Source organism: Vicugna pacos, chromosome 24 (genome assembly GCF_048564905.1).
Source record: "Vicugna pacos chromosome 24, VicPac4, whole genome shotgun sequence".
In the NCBI taxonomy this organism is placed as follows: Eukaryota; Metazoa; Chordata; class Mammalia; order Artiodactyla; family Camelidae; genus Vicugna; species Vicugna pacos.
The window spans coordinates 8825806-8847934 of record NC_133010.1 but is presented as its reverse complement, the minus strand read 5'-3'; the positions used below and the strand labels follow the sequence as shown (position 1 = coordinate 8847934).

The following is a 22129-nucleotide window of genomic DNA, read 5'->3' as shown; positions in this document are numbered from 1 at the left end:
AGGCACGGATGGAAAAAGACTGATTCTATTTTATGCTATAAACAGAGACGATCATAAGAGTACATTTCAGCCCATAGATTTAATAACTACTGGGCTGAGGGAGGCAGGTCCAACGAAAGATATATATTGTGAAAAGAAAGTGACAGAAACACATAAATGGGGAAACAAATATAAGAAAGCAGACACTCGGGTTTAGGAGAGATTTGTGGACAGAAAGAAGGACCCCACCATCAGGGCAGGCTGAAGGGTTCCAAAGGGGCTTGGGTACACCCTGCCTCCTGGCAGTATCCGTCGTGGTGTCGGGAAGACGGCAGCTGTAAAAGCCAGGAGCCAGGATGGTCCAGTGAGAATGTTCTAAAACCCATCTTCTGCATCCGAGGAGATAAAATCATGAAAGTGTATAAATAGTTGTCTCATCAGTTATTAATTGGATGAGGAAACCAGAAACTAGGTTCTGTAATTATGTTCTGTATGACCAACTTGAAATTGTTATGAAAACAAATGCAGCATTCATTTCCTCCGTCTGCACTTATCTGGATGTTCCAGAGCTTATCTGGATGTTCCAGGACAGCCAGTGGCATTCTCCCACAATAGCATGTCTATTCCTTTGCTTGTGTCCATGTGCCGCAAATATCCTTACCCTCCCCCAGTTAAATGAATATCCATGCTTAACTATATCTTCTTGACCCCCCCATTAATAACTCTTTTCTCTTAATGATCATGTTCTTATTGAAAATAACGTACCCATCTTTTGGGGCGTGGTCTATCTAAGACCCATGCCATCAGAGCTTTATTCCCAGATATGTTTCCCATTGAAATCCCTGGAAAAGTCCCAAGTTGTTTTTCCCTTTTTCATTCCCTATTTGATTGTTACTGTTTGTTTTTGTTGTTGTTTTGAGCTCTGGAACATCCAGATAACCTATGCAAACCTACCCACATTACCTAGGTTAACCTCTTTTAAGTTAATTGATTATGAATGCTAATCCTACATACAGGGTGCCTTCACAGCGATACCTAGTTTAGTGTTTAATTTAAAAACTTAGGATCGTAACCTAACCAAGTTGATACATGAAACCAAACATCAGAGTCCACTTCTTGTCAACTTGGGATGAACACATACCTCCTTGAACCGTATTTAAACTCCAAATAAATACAATAACAAAGTCATATTTCAACCTAACATGATACAACTACCCTGCATATGTTGAAAACACATGAGTCCTTTTCCCAGAAAAGGATGCAAAGAACTTGAGTGACATTCCCTATTCTCCACAACGTCCTGTAACTTAGATACTGTGATGTAAAGTAAACTATTATTAACGCACTATAGGTCAGATGATAAGGGAATCGGAGAATAATTTTTGCTTCATGTACATTCTCGCACATTTATAGCAAAATAAATAATAAATGCTCATAATCATTATAGTCCTTATTTCTGCAAAAGGTCTGGTGGTTACAGCTGCTTTCTTGCCTGGTGGGGATACCCAAACCTTCATTTCTGGAAAATCTGGGCTATTAGAAGTCCTGCCTTAATTTAGTTATTGTAGTTTCCCAGTAACTTTAATCATATGATGTATTAGTACTAAAGGCACTCCAATGAATCTTCTATATTCCAGATGTGCTGTTCCTTATTTATATTTGGTAGTCGCCACCCAATTTCCCCCAGTTAATCAGGATCAATGACCCTGCCAGCACAGTAGCTCAATTCTTTGCTTACTGATTCAGAGGTATGAGGCGCCCAAAGTGACCAGAGGGCGTCTCAACTTTCAGTTCAACAGAATCTTTGTTGTGTTCACTGATAGAAGCATTCTTCCCTTTAGTACTAAGACTCTAGACCAGCAAAGCGTAATGTCAATGAAACAAGCCTTTTATTTTATTAAAATAAAACATAAAATTATTACTGGCTAAAAAATATAATAATTAATATTGCCTCTCAAGATTCCCTTTAGTTACTCTTACCATGACACATCTGCTTCTATTCTTTTAAGTTATTTTACTTAAAGTGTCTTTCTTCTGGGTTGTCTGGAGCCAAATCTATAATTTTTTTATTCTATTACAATCTCAGCCATTTAACTTAGATGTTTAGGCCATTTATATGTAATATTATTACTGATATAGTTTCATTTAAAACAGCTCACTTGCCATATGCTTTTGTTATGGTCTATTTTTTTTTGCCTCTTTTTTTCTCTTTTTATGCCTTCTTTTATATTAATTGAGAAATTTTTAGTATTCTATGTTATATCTTTTGTTAGCTCATTATAAATTTTTGTGTTTGCTCTGGGGTTTATAGTGTATATCTTTAACTTGTCACAGTCTGTTTTCCTCAAGTAATATTATACCTCTTCATACATAGTTTAAGAAGCTAAAACAGTTACCTCTGTTTCTTTCCTCCCCAGCTTTTGAATTCTTATTGCCCTACATTTTATTTCTACATATGTTACAGATTATGCATTTTTGTTATTTTTGTTTTAGATTATCATTTTAAAAATATTTAATTGCTTAGTTACCATTTTTAATTCTCTTCATTATTTTAGTCTGTCCAGGTTTCTTTCTAGGACTATTTTCCCTCTATCTGAGGGAATTTCTTTAATACTTTTTAAAGTACAGGTCTGCTGATGATAAATCCTCTAGCATTTACTTGCCTGGAATAGTCTCTCTTTCACTATCATTTTTGAAAAATATTTTGCTGGTTGTAGAATTCTAGGCTGACAGCTTTTCATTCAGTACTCTTGAAATATTGCCCTCTTGTTTCTTAGCTCTAGTTGCTTCCAGAGAGAAGTTCGCTGTCTTTGTTTTCTTTATTCTTTTGTATATAAGGTGCCATTTTCTTCTGGTTGCTTTTAAGATTTACCCTTTATCATTTTTTTTTAGATATTATTCTCCCTACTATTGAGCCAAATCCCTTTTCTCGCACCACTATTGTCCTGTGAATTATGAGATTTTTTTCTACTGTGGATTGAATAAGAACTATCGCCAGTCCTGTGAATGTTCTGAGTATAGTTTGCTAAAATCCTTTTGTGTCCCTCAGTCCCCATGACTTCCCTCTTATGTATGAGGTGTTCAGAATTCAGCTGAAAACGTGATAAGGATCCTCTGCAGAACTCCTAAGTTTTCTTTGTGTATCTTTCTTCTCTCTAGTGCGCCGTTCTGTAAAATCTATCTGCGCTGGCCCCCTCTCACTCCCAGCTTTTTACCATCTACCTTAGGAAAACGTCAGGGCTCTAACTTGGTTCACTTACCCTCTGCCCAAGCCTGGAAGATGTCTTCAGGCAGTGAGCTGCGGCAGTTGAAGGGTTCACTTCATTTGCTCCTTGTTTCTCATTGATCACTGTCCTTTGACTGATATGCAATATCTTAAGAATCAGAATTTCATATCCTTTGTCTGAACTTTCAGTTGTTTCAAATAAGAGGGTAAATCTGTTCTCTGTCCCTCCATCTTCACCAGAGCTGAACTTTCTCTAATTAGCTCTTTACATTGAAGATATACTTGGAATGTTATGTGTGGGGAAAAAGAGAAACATAGATTTATTTTTTAAAATAATATAGTGATTTGTAGCATACGCCATTATGTGGAGCTGACATTCATTATTTAGCAGTCATGATTTGGGAGCAATTTTTGGTATTTTTAACAATAATTTGGTGCATATTTTCCTATGCACATGATTGTTAACTTGTCCAATTTTTCCTAATGGAATTTTTCTGAAAGTGTAATTGCTAGAACAAATTTTAAGGCTTTTAACACATATTGCTAAATTGCTCAGCTTGGTCAAGCTTCAGGTGATTTGTGAAGAGTGAATAAAGCAGTTATATTTGTGTTTGAGCAAAGAAGCAGCTCACGGTTGTGTGAAGAGCTGTTGACGGTTGAGAGGAGAGGCTGGAGACAAGAATTCTGGTTAGAAAACCAAACAGCATGACGATGATGGGTCTGAATTAAAGTATTGCTCTGAGAATCAAGGAAGGAGGGAGGGATTCTGGAAATATTTCTGAAGCAGAATCCACAGGTTCTGAAATTAATTGGATGTTCGTAGTCTTTGCATAATTTGGCCATGGACTGAAACCGGAAATTCCTAAGGCAAGGACGTTTTGTACGTGGGGAGGGTCAATTTATTACTCAATTAATTAATTTGTATTAGAGTCAAATTGCATACAAACTGCTTATGGGACATTCAAGTAATGATGGTTAATGTAAAGTCAGTTTAGTTAAGAGATCAGCACTTGAGACATTGATTCGTGTACATAAGATTTGAACAAATGCATAGTAGTGGGGATCTACCATGAATATGCAACATATAAATGTCATTTCCTGGGTAAAAATTTCTAGAGTGAGAAGAAAAAAAAAAGCCCAAGAATGGAATTAAAAGTCATGCATCCATTTTGAATATGAATGGAGTAAAAGAATGCTGAGAAAATGCATGAAAGGATGGTGAGAAAGGTAGACAAATTGCGGGAGAAAAAAAAAACTGGAAAGTGAGAAATTGTCCACAATATCAAATTCTGGTCTAGAGCTGTAAGTACTAAGATATACCTTAGGACTGGGCAATTATTTTAGCAAAAATAACATTAGATCATCTGGGAGGTTGTCTGGCTATAGGGTGAGTGACAAGCATTAGAAGTTCGAGAATGTATTAGGTGCATGGAGCAAAAGTCAAAAAGATGGAGCAGTTTTATGGCCATCAGGTCCTCCTGTCTACCATGCACCTCTTGGTCGTGGTGAACTAGAATAAACTCGGTCCTGGTCAGAAAGACTGGTTGCACTAGGTTTAATACTGGAGTTAGATTTAGGGTTGAATGTTCAATGTAAGAATTATTTTGATTGCAACGGACAGTGCTAACATGATTTTGTGGATTTTAATTGGGTAGAAGTTGTAGTGTACACATCCATAAAAAAGTCGTCTTAAAGCTGCAGAGGCTGGAACACCAGCGCTAGATTCAGTTCAGGTAGTATTTACTGAATATTAATTTTAAAAGATGAGAAACAAAAACAACAACAACAAAAGCCAGGAACCGGGAGGCAGAGAGCGAAGAGGGGGCAAAAACTTGGTGTCATTAATTCTGAACACATGCTTCCTACCATCCATGTAATGAAGCAAAGTCATTTATAATTAATGAATTTATATGATTTATTTTTCCTTTTTGGGGGGAGGCAGAATTGAAACCGTGTATCAAAAAAAGAAATAGGTGGGCAGGAGATAAACAAATATCAGAGAGGTTTTCATTAATTAGAGAGGCTTTCGGGAGAGGGCAGCCAGTTGCCTGATTGTAATTATCAGTTCTGCTGATGATGTTTTAAAACATGTAGTTAATTTTTAGTCACTATTTTAGACATGTCACCATAAAATGTGGATTCTAGTGCAATTACATGCCACACCCCAGCCACATCCATACCCCAGGAATTCCCTAATGACTAACATTCTTCCCAAGAGTGCAACAAAATTCATAATTAGCCACTTGTAATCAGAAAGACACATAAAGGATCAGCTTTCCTCTTCCCAATCCCGCTCCTTCTTTTGCTTAATAATAACAATGAAACGATTATCTTCCATTTGTGACATCACAGTCACTCCCATAGCAACAGGCATTTCTCGCTATCACTTCAGCACGGGAATAATCAGAGAGCAGATACGAATTCCTGAAGGAGAAAGAACCTATTTATACATAAATACACTAACAGCCAGCAATTTCTAGGAGACAGAAATACAGCGGAATAGGAATATCTCGTCGATAAGGGCTTCTTTTTAAATGTTAATTTTCATCTGACGGTAAACTTCATCTTTTAAACCCTTTCTCCTGTTGTTATCATCATACCTTGAGCGCTTACGGCTGAACACCGGTTCTCTGTGACCTTTCTGAAATCACAAGCCATCCTTTCTCTTTGTCACTGTGATAATGGAATGGATCAGATTCTTCCTGCAGACATTATAATGGAGTTCAACTGTCTATGGCATACACTAATGAAAAATGTGAAACCTTTCTCGTCTCCGCCATGTGCCGCCGCAGCGCACAGCAGATGCCCTGCCTGTAGAAGCCCATATGGCAGGCTGGTATTGGTGATATTTCCTCTAATGTCAGGGGAGCCTGCTGTATGGAAAGGATGTTGTGGGTGCCATTTGGAGGCTTAGGTACAAGTGCATCAAGTAAGAGCCACTTTATCTGTCTGCCTGTCGCCCCATCCGCAGCGCCAGCCAGTCCCTCACTGGCAGACGAGTCGACTTTGCTGCTGGGTGATTTCAGGGACAGCCGAAGTCCTTTCACTTCCTCCCCACCCGCTGCCCCCGCCCACACGACATCTATCTCTGCCCTCCGAGTTGGCTGATGTTCCTTTAATAGCCGAGAGCATTTTTGTCCTGAAAATGAAACCTAAGGTATAAAACGCCAACGTGGCAGGCAAAGTGAAGCATGCTGACTTAAATCCTCATTATACAGATCCCAGTATACACCACGGGTATCACTTCTGTTTCCTAAAGAACAACTACAGTGTGGGCTGGGTACCATTACGGGGACGTGGCAGCTAGAAGTGGGGGGAGGTGGGGAGAGACAAAAATATTCTTTTAAATTTCTTCCCTACCGCTGCCAAGTAATAGTCCTGTTGGCTCACCATCACACACTATTACTCACTGTCCATATTGTTTTATTGAGCTAGGCATGTAAGGCTTGTGAGATTGTGAACGTCCTTAATGAAGGGGATCAAAGGGCTAAATGGACTCTGATACACACAAGGATAGTCGTGGATGGACAATCAAGCCCCATAGATATTAGGTAAGTTACACTTTCCTCAACAGAGCCAAGGGGAGGCATGGTTAGCAAAGGATAATACATTCTATAAAGCAGGATGATGACATGATGATGTGGTGAGTAAGCTTTTTCTAATCTCTTGAAGCTCCTCCATGGAGACCCTACCTGCAGGGCTGGTAGCAATAAGCTGATCTAGACCTTAGAGACTATAACCCTAGTCTTCAGAAATTACAACGCCTTGTGGGTTTGCCAACCTTCTCTGGATGAAAAGGGTGCTTCCAGAATCCTGATCTGGGTTAATGTCATCACTGCTATTCCTCTGTCTCCACATGGCTGTCTTATAATCGGTTCTGTAACAGTGGCCCATATCTAGTCCTACCCCATCCTGACTGTGTGTTGGTGACCAAGACGTAGACACACGCTGCCTTTTTGTTTCAAATCACCAAAGCCCGAGAGGGATTCGCCTGACATCCCTGCTCATGGTTTATCAACTATTCTGTAGTTCAAGTTTCTTCTTCAGGGACAGACTCAAGCTGGATGCATGCTTGTTGAGTCAAAGGGCCAAGTGAGGACACTGTGTGAATAATTCTACCCAAGACTACACCACTGGGATGAGCATGGGTAGCTAAAGTGTTTGCATTTATTTTACCAGTGATTCTGGAAATCGGCAGAGACAAATCCCAGAAGGCTCCTTCTTTTCTCTGGTCATGTCTTTGATTTAATACATCGAGACACTGCTGTTTTAAGATGATATCCCCCAAATGTTCAACTAAACTAATGGTACAGCTCATATCTGCAGTTGGTAAAGAGGTTGAAAGTGAAACCTTGCAGTGATTAACACGTAGGCTCTCCAGCAACACAACCTGTGTTCAGTCCCCGTTTCAGACACGTTTTGTAACCTTTCTATGCTTCAGTTTCCTAACCTTCTCAAAGGAGATAGTAGTAGAAAGCCATAACATGGACTTGTCACGAAGGTTGAATTAAGTAGCATACATGAAATATTTACAACAATGCACGGGGCACAGTCAGCCCATTGTAAATTTATTAGTCAAACTTCAGGTAACAGAGGCAAGCCGAGATGGCTGCATGCTAAACTAAAATAAGCTCATTGAAGACAGACTTCAGTGTCCTCTTCAAACACACGCACACACATGCACACACCCTGCAAAACATCGTTCAGTGCGTGATACAAAACTGAGACATATGAGAGCTCCGTGTTGTCTGTGTTCTGTAGCTCCTGATCTGCGTATCCCTTATCTATCTCAGGACCGATGACTGAGCCTTTTGTCTGGAACTCCTGTCGAACAACCTTCTAGGGCAATAGGCAGATGAAGTATCACACTCCTAAAGTTGATAAAAAGCAAGACACTTCATAATATACAAATTGGCTCTGGTTTCCTGCCAGTGCGTTTTCTGGTACATTGGATGAAGATTTGATTGCTGGCTGGCAAGCACACTGACTTGATGCGTGATCCCTGAGGTTTTAATCGTTTTGATCACATTCTTGTCGCACTGAAAAGTGCAGTTGTTGGCAATCACTCCTTCCCTCATTACTGCCAACGGGCGCTAGCCTGCTGTCCTTCTTTCTTTTATTGCTCCTCACTCCAAGTTTTTATAACAGCCTAAAAACAGTCCAAGTGCCTTGACATACCAATCTTGGCCATCAAGAAGAACCTCACTGGAATAATGTATTCCACTGGAGTTTACTGAAAAAGAAGCTCAATAATTAATTACCTTTCTGTAATAGTATCATTCATATTGAGTCAACTCTCTACCATATCTCTGCTGAGAACAAAAAAATATGATATTTATATTCGTTTGGGCTATCGTATACTTTTGGAATCATTGATTGACTCATTTTACCCATCTAATGGTCTTCTAACAAGTCTTCATTGAATATTTAATATGTGCCAGGTACAGTCCAAGATCCTGGAATGCAATGATGAAAAAAGTAAATGCAGTCCCTGGTTTCCCTTGATAGAACACATTGTAATAAGATAGAGAAACATTATCTACTACACAAACCAATGTAAAACTGAAGTACATGGTTCTGTGTGCGGTAGGAGTATTTGATCAGGTCAAGGAAGTTAGGTATCTCTTCCTGAACAAATGCCTATTGAACAATGAGAGTAAGGACTGATGACAGGGAAAAAAATATTTCATGACAGAGGCAAAGAAAGTTCCGCACTACCGGGATGCAAGGGAGGTTTGATCACAGAGTCTGCTACCAGATTCATGGCAGCTTTGTCTTTTGAAGAAGGTGATGCTCTGTCAGAGTTCAGCAGCTGCCCTGTTTGGCTGGGTGGGTCCATGAATGTGAGTCTTGGTGTATCTGTGGGAGAGGGTGAGAGCTACAATGTCATTCTGCTCCACCATCTTGGCCAGTCCCCTGATCACAGAGGCTGAAAGAAACAAAGAGAAGACTGGAGTGACTGAAACAAAGTGCGAAGTCGATTGAACAATGAGATAAAGCTGAAGCGGCACGTAGGAATCGGATCATATCAGATCTTGAAGGTAAAGTTAAGGAATACCAAGTAGAATTTAAGAACAATGAGACTTGAATGGCTTTGAGCTGAAACAAGATTATGATTCAAATTTACATTTTGAAATGACACTAGCAAGAATATGGAAAAGAGGTATTGTAAGTAGAACAGAGAGGGGTTAAAGATAAACCAGTATAGTGGCTAACACAGAAATTCTAGAAAGAAAAGATGGCAACCTGGATGAAAGTTGTAGAAGTGAAAGGAAGACAAATAGATGGGGCGAAAAGATATCCAGGCAGTGGTATGAGTAAGATGTGGAAATAAACACGCATTGTTTGTGTCAGGGTGATTCCTAGTTTCCAGACTGTGTAAGTTGGATGTATGATGGGGCCATTTGCAAAGATAAGACTTGTGCATGAGGATCTGAACAAATTTTATTTTAACCACATTGAGATTAAAGTACCTGAAATGTTTAGGAGGAAGTGTCAGGTGAGCAGATGGCTAAACGCATCTGAAGTTCAGAGATCTCTCACCTGAATGTGTGTACCTGTGAGTTAGTTTCTTGTAGTTGGTAATTCAGGAAGTGGGAATGAATAAACTTGCTGAGGCAGGGAGCATGGGTGAGAACAAAAGTGGGAAGAGGACTTGGTTTTCGAAGTTTGAAAATTTTTTGCACCATAAATGACAGGGCTCCCAATAAATTGATGACCCAATTTCTAGGATAACTTAAAATTGAATTAGAAGCAGAACCTGGGAAACCAGATAAAAGTACATGAGAAATTGAGGACATGGATTTTCTAGTAGCTCCAGTCATTTATTCTTACTACAGATTTGTTTGTGTAGATTGACACTTGGACAATTACCTCTCTACTTTATCTGTAGATCAAGATAGAAACCAACCATATGTGTTAATTTTACACGTTTTCTGTCTGTAAATGGATCAGTAAAGGTATCATTCCTAATGTGGCCCAATGTCCCTTATATGAAGACTTCAGTGACAAATTTTCTCCATAGCTTTTGCTTGCGCTTAATTTCGACTGCTTCTGAGAAGATAAATCTCCGTGCTATCCAATAATCAGGTCATTCTTCCCCTCAAGCTAGACACCTAATATCTTTTTTTTTTTTTAATGTAAACGTCTTTTCTTTGGCTTCAAAGCCCTCTCCTGCTTTGGTCGTGTGTGTGTCTGTTACCCTCAGATGTCTATGCTCCCCGCTACCACACCATCTCTGCCACCTTCAAATCAACCTTAATGATGTAGGTTCTCCTTTTCTCTCTTTCTCTAGCTTTTATCACTTCCTTGCATCCTTCACATCTTCTCCGCTGGGCATGCCCACAGACCCCTCCATTTTCGTTACTCTGTGTCAAAGACAGGCTCTTCCTCCAGGGGTTCAGAGATACACCCAAAGACAAACCCGTGGGCAACGTGCAAACTAAACTGACTAGTGAGTCCGGTGCTTTGCAGGAATAGATAAAAACAGAGAAACAAAAATCGGTCCAGTGTTCTTATAATTTATCTTGAATATAGGTTTCCTTTCAGCCTGTTTAGCCTACTTCCAATTCGAAAACAACTAAGATTTTTGTGGAAAGCAGTATGAGTAAGACAATTAAGAAGAAGTAGAAAATGAAAATGCTCTTTAATGAAGCCCAGCCTCTCCTTCCTCCACCACTTCTGAATCTTCTAGTCAATCACTTCTAATCTCCCATTATCTTTTCTTAAAAATCAAGGCTATAATAATGCCAATAAATTAATAGTTTTTATGTCAATAGTCATAATATCAATTGATTTTTATTGCAGTAATTTTTTGCTTTGAACTCTTGCATATATTTGAACTCACCACACATATGTGAGTCTTCCCTTCCCTTTAAAATTTTGGGCAAAATCTTCTTTCGAATCTCCCTTGACACTCAGCACTTGGAAAGGCTGTTATGTAAGTCCTCCCAACTATTTTTTTAATTAATTATACTTGAGTAAAAAATGTCTTTTACTCTAACATTTCCATTTAAGGGAAATGCCTATCTATCTGTAGTTAGTATATGATACGGTTTGATGTCTATTAAACAAAATAAATTATTAAGCCAAGACTTGCGCATCTCACATTGTAAAGGAAAGTGGAGGAATGGGTGCAGATAGCTATAATACAGGTTTCCCTTGCTTTAAAAGTTTCCTGATGGGAATGAGAGCATCTTAAAGGTGAGAAAATGTACATGTGCAGAGAGGGGAAAGGATACACTATGTAAAATCTTAAGAGTAGCAAGAGGGGAATGAGGTCGTGAGGCTGGTTTAGGACCACATGGAGCATCTACAATGCTATTTATATAGGGCGACTCTTACCTTAGGATGCCCAGAATGGTTAACGCCTCTGATTATTAACAGCAAACTCAGTATCTCCAAAGTACCTGGTTTAGATAGCCAACTATATGATTACCTAACACATTAAGGAGCAGCGAGGGTGTTGTGTAGATCAATGCTTTCCACGGTGCAGCCAACAGAATGCAAGAACTGAAAAGGGTTGATAGGGACACTGAACAAAACGGTTCTATAAACTGTTGTGAGGGTGTTGTATGTGACTTACATCCTTCTTAAAGATTTTCAGTGTATGCTTACAAGCACTGTGGCATAGAAACTTATTTAAATGTTGTAACAATTTTCGATCCCAACACCGTTTCATCACAGGACAAAAAGTAACATCACAGAAGTGGGAATGGTTGTGTGTTGATTCGAAGTGTTATGGGTAAGAGTTTATTCTAGAGGGAGATTAATCTTTAGGAGGCTGGGTTAGTAAGGGACAAGCATGGAAGGTGGCAAGATAAATTATGCTTTTAATATTGCTTGCTTGTGTTATATCTTAACCCAGAATGACCGACTGTATTTTCCAACAATGAATGCAGGAACATCTCACATTGCACGTTGTCTTCCAGAATCTTGCCACTCCCTTACCAAGAGGTGGAGGCTGGATTTCTTCCCCTTGAAACTGAATCACGTTTTGCGAAGTTAAGGGAATAAAAGGGACTATAGATTTTACTTAATTCTCTCAAAGGATATGCACTTTTGGATTCCTGAGCCAGGCTTTAAGAGGTCCAGCTACCCTGAATCTGTCATACTGGAGAGACCACAAAGTAATAAGGAGATGCCGACAGTGGTCCAGCTGTCCCTCTGCCAGCATCTGAATCTTCCCAGCACAGATGCCAAATGTGTCAGGGAGGAAGACTTGGAGATGACTCCAGCCCCAGCCGTTGTCTAAATACAACTGCCCAGGACCCCCCGCCCCCAATAAGAAGTGCCTAACTGATTTCCGTCAGTCACCCCCAAAATGGTTAGAGATAATAATGAAAGCCTTGTTCTGCTTCATTTCACAAGGTGTGGCACGGTCTGTTATAAGGTATTAGATGACTGGAGCATCTGTGTTTATAACTACTTTCAAACAATCATAAAACATAATTAAATAAGATTTAAAAATAAAAGGAATGGACACAATTGAAACGAGAAAGTAAAAGGAGGAAAGATAAAATGAAGAAGAGGATTTTTAAGGAGCGTTGATTCAACTTTACAGAAGAGAAGAAAGACTCAAATATAATTCTGAGATTATGAGCTCAGGTGACTAAGAAGGTGGCATTTCTATTAAGGAAAAGGTGGAAAACAGGAAGATAAATGCTTGCAAGAAAAATTTTATTTGAAGTTTCACAGAAAGCAGACTAAAAGAGGGGAATGAAATGCAGCAAAATGGTCCTATATTAACAAGTTCTAAGATTGTTCAGTTGTCTCCTTGGAGGGAACAGGCAAAGATGTGACAGCCAATGAGACTGTCTGCAGCAAGTATTTAAGGAGAGAATTAAAAAACGGAAAACATGAGATAGCAAGGAAGCACGGGTAAGCTTCTAGAGAAAAGAAGGACAAAGGGAAAAAATGGGGTTAAAAGTTGCACTGTTAGGTAATCATTATTCCAGTATGCCAGCCTCTTCACAATGAAGGAGGAGGAGAGAAGGAAGGGAAGAATAAAAAGACAGGACAAAGAAGGGAAAGGGAAAAAATGATGTAGACGAGTCTTAATCAGACCGCAAAATACTGAGTTCTCCAAACTCTCCAGGTGACTCAGAAGGTAGAAAAAAATTGATCAAGATGTTGGGGTGTGCACTGAGGGGCACCCCTTCTCAGGCTCACTGGAGCCAAATCAAGGCAGTCCCACTGTGTTGCCCTGAGCTGAGTTAATCGAAGCTGGCTCTGTAACCAGGATGCTGGCCGTGTCACTCTGCTCTGTTAATGTGCAACACAGACCCATTTACGTGTTTGATTTTGCTCCTTTTTGGTAAATAATTTACATAGTTTTGCATTAGCTCAATTTGCAAAAATTGAGCAAACAGTGCAATTTTCTGTAATCATGCCAGAGCAAGACAGAAGTAAAGTCTGGCTGAGAGAGGCTTTATCTGAACTGCAAAGACATTTGGTGGAAATGGAGCATGAGAAGAAAATGAAGATCTGCTTAAATTGGCTCTGGCCAGAGTGAGAAAGAATAGAACACGATTCAGCTAACATTCTAACCAAACTTAAAGTCTTTGACTTCCCTCTTCTCTTCTAAAAGATGCCAGGTGAGCACATGGCGTTATGCCTGCCATCCCAGAGAGGAAACAGACACTGTTGTCATGGTTGCCGATGGGGTTTTTTCATCAACACGTACACTGATTCTCATAATGAACTTCTTTATCGTCCATGCGACCCTCTGTCTTGCACATCTCCTTCATTTACTATCCCAAAATATTCTACAGGAACAAACCAGGAAATGAAAGACTGAAGTTCGTTTTGACAAGGGCCAAGCACGTGGTTGGCTTTGGCCAGGCAGCTGGGATAGAACTGGAAAGCCTGAGAGAGGTGTAACTGCTTCCAGCAGTAGGGGATGTGTTTCAGCGTCCCTGTCAACCTCTGCATCGTAGAAAGTTGGCGTAACTGGAACTTCCCATCTTCTCTAATTGGAATGTGGTCTAGAAAGGGGTGGTTCGTCTCTAGAAATTAAAGAATGAAACGGAGACTCCCCCATGTCTCTGTTAATTTGATCTATGTAGGCAACAGGTCTGGTCTAATCTAATCTCAACTTAGTCCCTTTTGCTTGTTTATTTTGACTTTCCTGGTCTGATTGGGCCAAGTCCTGTCAATATCCAGCCACGGCTTTGACAAAATCACTTGTTGTCTTGACGCCTTTATTTCCTTGTCTTTAAATAACTGTGCTGTATTATAGGATCTCTAAGCTCCTAGCAACTCAAGAATTTTTATCAGAATCTCATTGTAAACATTTCAATTAAATTTAGATATTGTTTTCTGTAAATACTTAGAGGTAAAGTGAAAATAATCACTTTTTATGTGAGTCTAAATTTACTTTTTAAGATACCTCTGCATTCTGGAGCTGAGGGAATGACCTCAGATAAAGGATTAACCTGAACTTTTTAAAATGGGTAAACTCCATCAAATTCCACTCCACATCTATGTACTTTTGTAGAGTCATATAATTACTATTTTGTGTAATATGTATGCATATTAATTACACAGTATTACTGTAACAGACGTCTTTTGTTTTAGCCTGCTCAGCATGAATCCCTTCTTTTGCTTATAAGCACCACCCAGTCTTCCTCTGTGGTACTGTCTTACCCCAAAGCCACAGGATCCTACAGTTACTGTCAACTCTCATGCCTCACTTTCTCAACACGTGGATTCATCTAGGTTTATACATCACATATGTGCACTATTCCCTTGATTTTAGGTGTATTAAAGTAATCAATTAATCCATCAGAATCTTCCCTGAGGTTCAATGTATCAATTCTGGGGGAGGAAAAGTCACTTTTCCATTTGGATAACAACACATGAGAATATAAGCTTCTAACTACCAGAAGCTGTATTTTTCATCATGTTGGGAATCCTACCTGAGAATAAAATGAACATATTGAGAGATCAAGGATGGGAGATTGAGGGAGCGAGAGCAAGAGAGAAAGAGAAAATTAAGGACCTGATCTGGATCTGGCTATGCATACAATCTAATTACTGCCTTCGGACTTCCCGGGCACATACACCAATATAATGCCCATCGTGGAAGATTGAATTGTTGTTCAAAAGTACTCCTTCCCTTTGTACCACCTCCGAGGGAGGAGTACGCTGCCCTCCACTTTGATGTTGAGTTCTTCCCCACGACTGACTTGCTTTGCCAATGGGACATTAACAAATGTGATGCAAACAGAGGCTAAAAATGAACTTACACCGTTAGTCTTGTCCTCAAGTGCCTCTTTCTTTTCCATAAACTTGTCTTCAGCCTCAGCTTCATCATTTATATTCTTGGAACAGACACAACCCCGACACAAAGTAAGAAGCCAAACCCAGCTGTAGCAGCAGCTTAAAGCTGAGCTGTTCAACTGAGATCAGTTGACCGACCAACTCTTGAAAGGAAATAAATGATTGTTACTTTAAGCCATTGCTTTAAAAAATACAACCCAGTTTGAGTCAGGAATCCATTCCTTGCTACTAATAGGAAGAATTTTGACTAATATGGAAGCTTTAATTTCTTGGAAATAGATTTGTGAAATAATAGTTAATCTGAGATTTTATAATTGGGAAAAGTCCAGGATCTGTTTCTCTTTGCAATGTTAGATGCGATAAATAGGAGGGAGGTAAAAAGAGCTGAAGAATAAACCCTGAGACCATAAGTGCTCAGAAAATAAGACAGAAGGGGGAGTGACATAATGAGTGTTGGAAACTGAGAGGAAGTGAGGGGAGGAGCAATCAGTAATTCTAGCTGCTGACTCCAAATGTCTAAAACTCACCCCATAAACTTAAATATGGCTGGAAACAATTAATTCACTTTCCACCCACCCTACCTAGGCAAAGAGCAGAATGAAATGTTAAAACTAACGTAAAACAAACCAAGAAACAAAAAGTGAAAAATACTCAGAAGAAAAACTGAAATAGTAGTGAATGATACCCAAATATTGTCTGCAGTGTCCTTTTGGTCAAAATAGAGTATTTTTGCCTTTCTTTATCTTAATGCATCTTCCCAATGGTCCTAATAATTAACTGCCACATAACCGAGTAGACTGTAGATTGGCCCATGGAATTCGGTTGTTAATTGAGGTTGGTGAAGTAATTGGTTTGACAGCGGAATTGTCTTAACCAGAGAAAATCACAACCTCATTGATTTTTTTTTTTTTTTTTTTTTTTTTTTTTTTTTTTGCTGGTCAGCCTGGGGATAGTCAATATGATGCCCATACAGAAGTGACTTCATTTTTTGTTTTTTCAATTCGTAGATGTCTGGATCAAGAGGAGTCATACCCAAATCTAGTATACAGACCACTCAACATCACCTAGAGATTCTGAACTTTGATCTGGATCAGAGGGCACCTGAAAGATGACTGTTCCTATAGAGGAAAGCCTGTAGGAAAAAAAAAATCAATTAATATTTAATACTGAGAGAAGTGATTCATGGAAGTCATCCATGCTGTTTCACCAATATGTCTCCTACTCCTCTTCCAGAAATAGGATAAGTGTGCACTTTCCTGCATCGCCGAAGCCAGGCCGTGGGTCTTACATGATTTGTTAGCAGAAGTGACATGTTACTTTCAGACAAATGTCTTCAGAATCTACATGCGACTTGCTCTGTACCTGTACTCTTGCAGGTGACTAGCAATATTCAAAGTCATGACATCTCCACTGGTGCCTGATTGAGGCTGACATGGAACAGAACACCCTGCTGACCACAGGTGGAGACATAGCATGAGTAAGAAACAAACTCCAGATTTTTTTTTTTGAGCTACTGAAATTGTGGAGTTGTTTCTGTAGTATATCCAAGCTCTGCTGAATAATACGAGGGGGGTCCTAACATCTCAGCAGAAAAGCAGTAAAATGAATCGGAATCTCTTGGGCATATTCTGCACTAAACGTTATCTCCTTTTCAGCTGTCAGTTCTTTGGCCTAGAGAAATTGAGACGTTCACTAATCTTAACCTTTTTAAAACAGATAGACACAGGAAACGTACTCCCCTTTTGTTCTTCTCTTTTTAAATAAAATGTAACCTTGGAACATGTTGTTTGTATGTGTGCATAGACGTGTGTGTGGTTGGGAAGAGATGACAGCAGATGAGGCTTTATTCATTTCAGTTATTCCTGCCGCTTTCCCTTATTGTTAGTGTTTCTCCTTCGCCTCCTCCTTGGACAGCAGAGAAAGAACAGTCCAAAAAGCAATCTTTCACACTTAAAAGAAAGCTGATGTCCTGTCCTGGGTGTGTTGTCAAGAGAAAAATAATCTGTGTCTCTCCAATAACTGTGAAATCCCTTTGCCCCTGGAGAAGGCTGCTTCCTATATCTTGGCCAAGCCATGACTTTCGTTCTTTATAAATGCAGCCAGTGTGATCTCCAAAGAGATAAATGATGAATAAGGTGGAGGCTATTTATAGTCTGGTGAGGAAAAACAATTTCACTTAACAAGGATGTCGGTTAAAATAATTAATGTAGATCAAGTGGACATGTGAATAGAGGAGGCTGTTGGAAAGTGATTAAAAAGCCAGCCTGATCCAGGAAAAAATATTCCCCTCAGAGACTTGGGGAGCATTTCTCTCAGTGACCTGGGTGGTTACTGGTTAGACGCTTGCCCAAGACCCTGAAAAACTTGGGTAATTCTTCTCTAGATTTCATCAAATGTAGCGTCCATTCACATTGAACAAAGCTGGTGGGTTTGTGCTTAGACCTCTGGTCTGCTCAAATGTGCCTCTGTATTTTAGGTCTTTTTTCAGTTGGGAGATGGTTCATTCAGAGATAACACAATAAGTGAAATGTGTGGCTTTTAGTTTGCAATAACTTATTGAGTACCTTCTACTGTTTTCCATGGTAATAAGCCTTCACACCACATGGATGTGGTCCTTGAATATCACGTAAAAAGGACAATAAGAAACAGAGAACTAACACAGTGCAATTAAAAGTTCATGTGAGATTTCAAAGGTAAGAGAGAGCAGTCTGTGTAGGTGTGGTCCGGAAGAAACACACAGAAGAAACTAGACCTTGAAGAATCATCGAGGTTGACAGGCAGAGGGGAGAGGAGGGTATCCCCAGCCCGGTGAGGAGCCTGAGAAATAAAGCAGTGTCATTAAAAGCAGACTCAGGTGGTCCTGGAGGTAAGCATGGGCGATTCTCATCTGACTCTTAAAGTGACCATCCAAACCTTGGTGCAACTCAGAACAACCAAAGCTGAAGAGGAAGGAGAGATTGGAGAGTTAGCTTTTGCCTGCAAAAGTGCAGTGAGCTGGGGTATCAAATCTCCATGCTGGTTTAAGTGACTGCTGAAGAGGTCGTGATGTCACGGCTGCCTGATTGCAGAGCAGTGAAAATCCAGAACACTCAAACTTTTATTTATATATGTTTTCACAACTTGGTCTCACTCATACGCACATATCCCTGTAGTGAAGTAGAAATGCTAACTTCAGAAACTGTTTCATCTTTAGCATTTGGTATTTCCGTCTCTAATACTCCTTTATTTTTAGAAAAAATAAAATCTAAAGCCTTTGTTAGGAGGTTCTATCTCAGTTTCGGGGAACGTGATAGTGGCGTGGCCTTCATTTCAGGTTGGGGAGGTAACCTGATGCAAAGGACATCTCTTACTGATAAGGACAGGAATGACTCCAGCAAACATGCACGTCTTGTAAGAAAGCTGAGCCAAATGGCCTTGAACGGACTTCACAGTGTTCGAATTCTTTGATTCTTTAATTCATGATTGACATTGTCAGCTGAGCATGAAGACAGACAAGTGCAGTTTCTTGTAGTATCTTCCACGTCTGCAGAAGAAGGGAAGTTCCAAGAGCTGGTGTGATGCACCTGAATGAGGAGGGAGCCCAGACTTTCAGACTGGGATTCAAAACACTGTGTCTACACTGCTGTAGCCCCATGGTCAAGTTATTTAAAGCTCTGCTTCAGCTTCACCACCTACAAATAATGTCTATTGCAGCAGATGACAGTGAGATAAAGTAAAATGTTATGTACAAATAAACGAACAATAATAGACGCTTCCTAAATATTTAGCTAGCTTCTCACCTAGCCTAGAAGTCTGTCAAGGAAGGAACTGATATTGTGTCTTGAAAGTCAAGAGCACTGAAGCCATCAAGTTTCTCAATGCTCATGAACACTGTCGTCTGGATGGGGATTTGCCTTGGATCTGCTCCTCCCCCCTCCTAAATTCCTACACGAAGTATTTCTATCAAATAACCTCTAATCATTTCAAAGTTTAAAATTTCTAATGCTGGTGTAATGTCTTCATTTAAAAGGACTCGCTGAGTTACCGAATGACATAAAACAGGAGTAAAAATTTTGAAAAATTTTAGAAGCAGCTCTCTTGACTTTTCATCCAAAATATTTCTTCCAAATATAATAAGCACAGGAGAGCTAAAGGCAATTCTGTGAATCTGGTCCTCTGTCTCTTCCTCTGCGGAACTCCTCCACTCCATACGAGGCAGTCAGATGTGACCTGTCTACAGTGATGCCCAGGTGACTGGAGTGAGGACAAGTGTCTACCTTGAGATCATGTTTCCTTGATGTGAGGAGAGCTGGAGGAGTTAACCAAGTCCAGCTACAAGGAGTGGAAACCCAGGAATCAAATGTTAAGAGCATGGAACCCCGAGTCTACACTGCCTGGAGCAGAATTGCCATGTGGATCAGGCACCAGGATTTCAAAGTTGAGTGGAGATTGGGTTAGGAAAAAAAAAAAAGATTTGAAACAAATTGGGGGGTGACAGAGGAACTGCAGTGAGGGCCCTGAAGCCCATGCCTGGACCTGTTGGACTGGTCTCAAAGACCACAGAACAAGCAAACAAACACAGTGATGCTCATTTTAGTGGCAATTGTTTTGAACAGGCTGTTTCCTCTCAAACTAAAGTAGATTGCTTATTAGTGAGAAAATGGAGGTTTTAAAATAGGGAAAGTGTATGGAAAAACAAATTGTCTGCGGGCACGGGGTACTGTGAGGGCAAAGCGTACATTAGAATGAGGATTATCAAAGAGGGAAAGTCCCAGTGATCAGAATATTTCTTAATTATTGTGGAAACGGGAAAGAAAAGTGAATGAGAAGAGAGGTAGGGAAGATATTTGTCCAAAACAGAGTAACTTCAAATGATTGCCCAGGTCCCCATGTGTGTGTCCAAGCGAAACATTCTATGATCTCCAGTTCTTGGAATATCACAAGTTATTTTCAAGGGTAACAAAACAGTATTGCTTATTTAAAATCTAGAAATAGAGAAATAATGTTTAAACAAAACTCTGTAAACTGACATGGGTGAGTTTTTGGTGGGTTTCTTTTTTTTTTTTTTTCCAATGACTGATTTAAATTAGAGCCTTCCTGCTACGGCAAAAAATAAAAATAAAAATAAAAATCATGAAACTAAGAGTTTCCAATTTCACAACTTGCAACCCACGCTTTGCCTCACCCCCCTGGTTTCCTTTCGAGAATCCGTCTGAGACAGATGGTAGTGAGTTAACAAGTCTAGACTGTGGGAGTATATCTCGGCATTTGCATCTATATGATTATATAGGATAATTTTTCACTGAAATGGCATGCCTCATTGGGACGAGCTCCAGGACTTTACGACTCCTTGCTACTCAATGGAGTGTGGCGTGTGTGCAATTCACTCCGGCCACTCCAGAAATCCTGCCACAGCTGGAATGGAGAACAACAGCTGCTTGCCAGCACCCAGCAACATGGCACGACAGTTCAGAATCATAAATGAAGAAGACAGCCTTCGATAGACACTGCAGGGGGAACTGAAAGCGGGAGGAAGCTATTAGCTGAGCTGGAACAGGGCCAGGAGAGCAGGACAAGATGGCCCCCACCGTTGGGAAGGAGAAGGCAATGTGTGGTCCACAAGCACGTTCCCAGTCTAGGCTCACAGACGAAGACACCCGCAACAGGGATGAGCTAGTCATAGGGTGACCCCCTTTGGACTGGGAAGGTGGATTACATTCCTGATTCAACCAGAATACCTTCATTTTTTTAAGCTTCTTCTCCTAGTCCACACCCAAGCCCAACCTCGCTCGGCTTATGAGATCCGACAAGATCACAGTTTGAGGAAGGAAGTCCCTAACGCTCTCTGACAGTGCTTGACTTGGCTTTTAATAGAAATGGGCAGAAATGTAGAGATCTTGCGCATCTGAACACACGAGACCAGCCAGCTGTTTTTCACAAAAGCTTCAGAGCTCCTCTGTGGCAGCTGGAGTGGAGACCTATGAGCTGATCTGGAAAATGTGCCTTTGCTTTCTAATGGGAGCCACTGCATCGCGTTCCTTTAATTACATCATGTCATGTTGTGTTCCCGTGTGGAATGACACAGAGGAACACGTGGTGACCTGGGATAACTGTGATGAATTACCTCCCGAGCAGAGGCCGGCTTTGAAAGGCATCTGATGTGGCGAAGCAGGTGGGAGTCACGGGTGGTTCTCGCTTGGCACATCACACGTGTTTAATGATGAGATTACGTGTGAGCCAACAGGGACTTCTTGCCGACTTTTATTTTTGTTAGTGAAGTACAATAACACTTTTGCACTGAAAATAATTTTAAAAAGTATAATTATTAAGTAGATAAAAGCGGCTTCTTTCAAAGGGATTAATTTCCCATAATCGGATTAGGTGACAAAACTAACAGCAGAGAGGGGTTCGTTTCACGAACGGTTTGTGTCCTGAATTTGAAATTAACAAAGAGCAGAGGAGAAATTAACGATGGCCTCATCAGCCATTAAGAAGCATTTGCAATCAGTTTCTTTGAAATTTTAATAAAATCTAAAAGCAAACATCTAGAACTACCCTGACAACGTGGTGATCATGAATCACACACGGCTATTCAAATTTAAATCAACAATTAGAGATTCAGTCCCTTATTTGCAGTAGCCATATTGTAAGTGTTCAATACTT

The 22129-nt window shown here is 40.1% G+C and overlaps 1 long non-coding RNA gene across 1 annotated transcript; it reads left to right on the top strand.

Annotated features, from left to right (window-relative positions):
* The first annotated feature begins 6666 nt into the window (after positions 1-6666).
* LOC140689061 (uncharacterized) lies at positions 6667-16583 on the top strand. Its single transcript, XR_012063953.1, has 3 exons — positions 6667-6756; positions 9132-9246; positions 16495-16583. It is a non-coding gene; the product is annotated as an uncharacterized lncRNA (long non-coding RNA).
* Positions 16584-22129: the final 5546 nt, after the last annotated feature.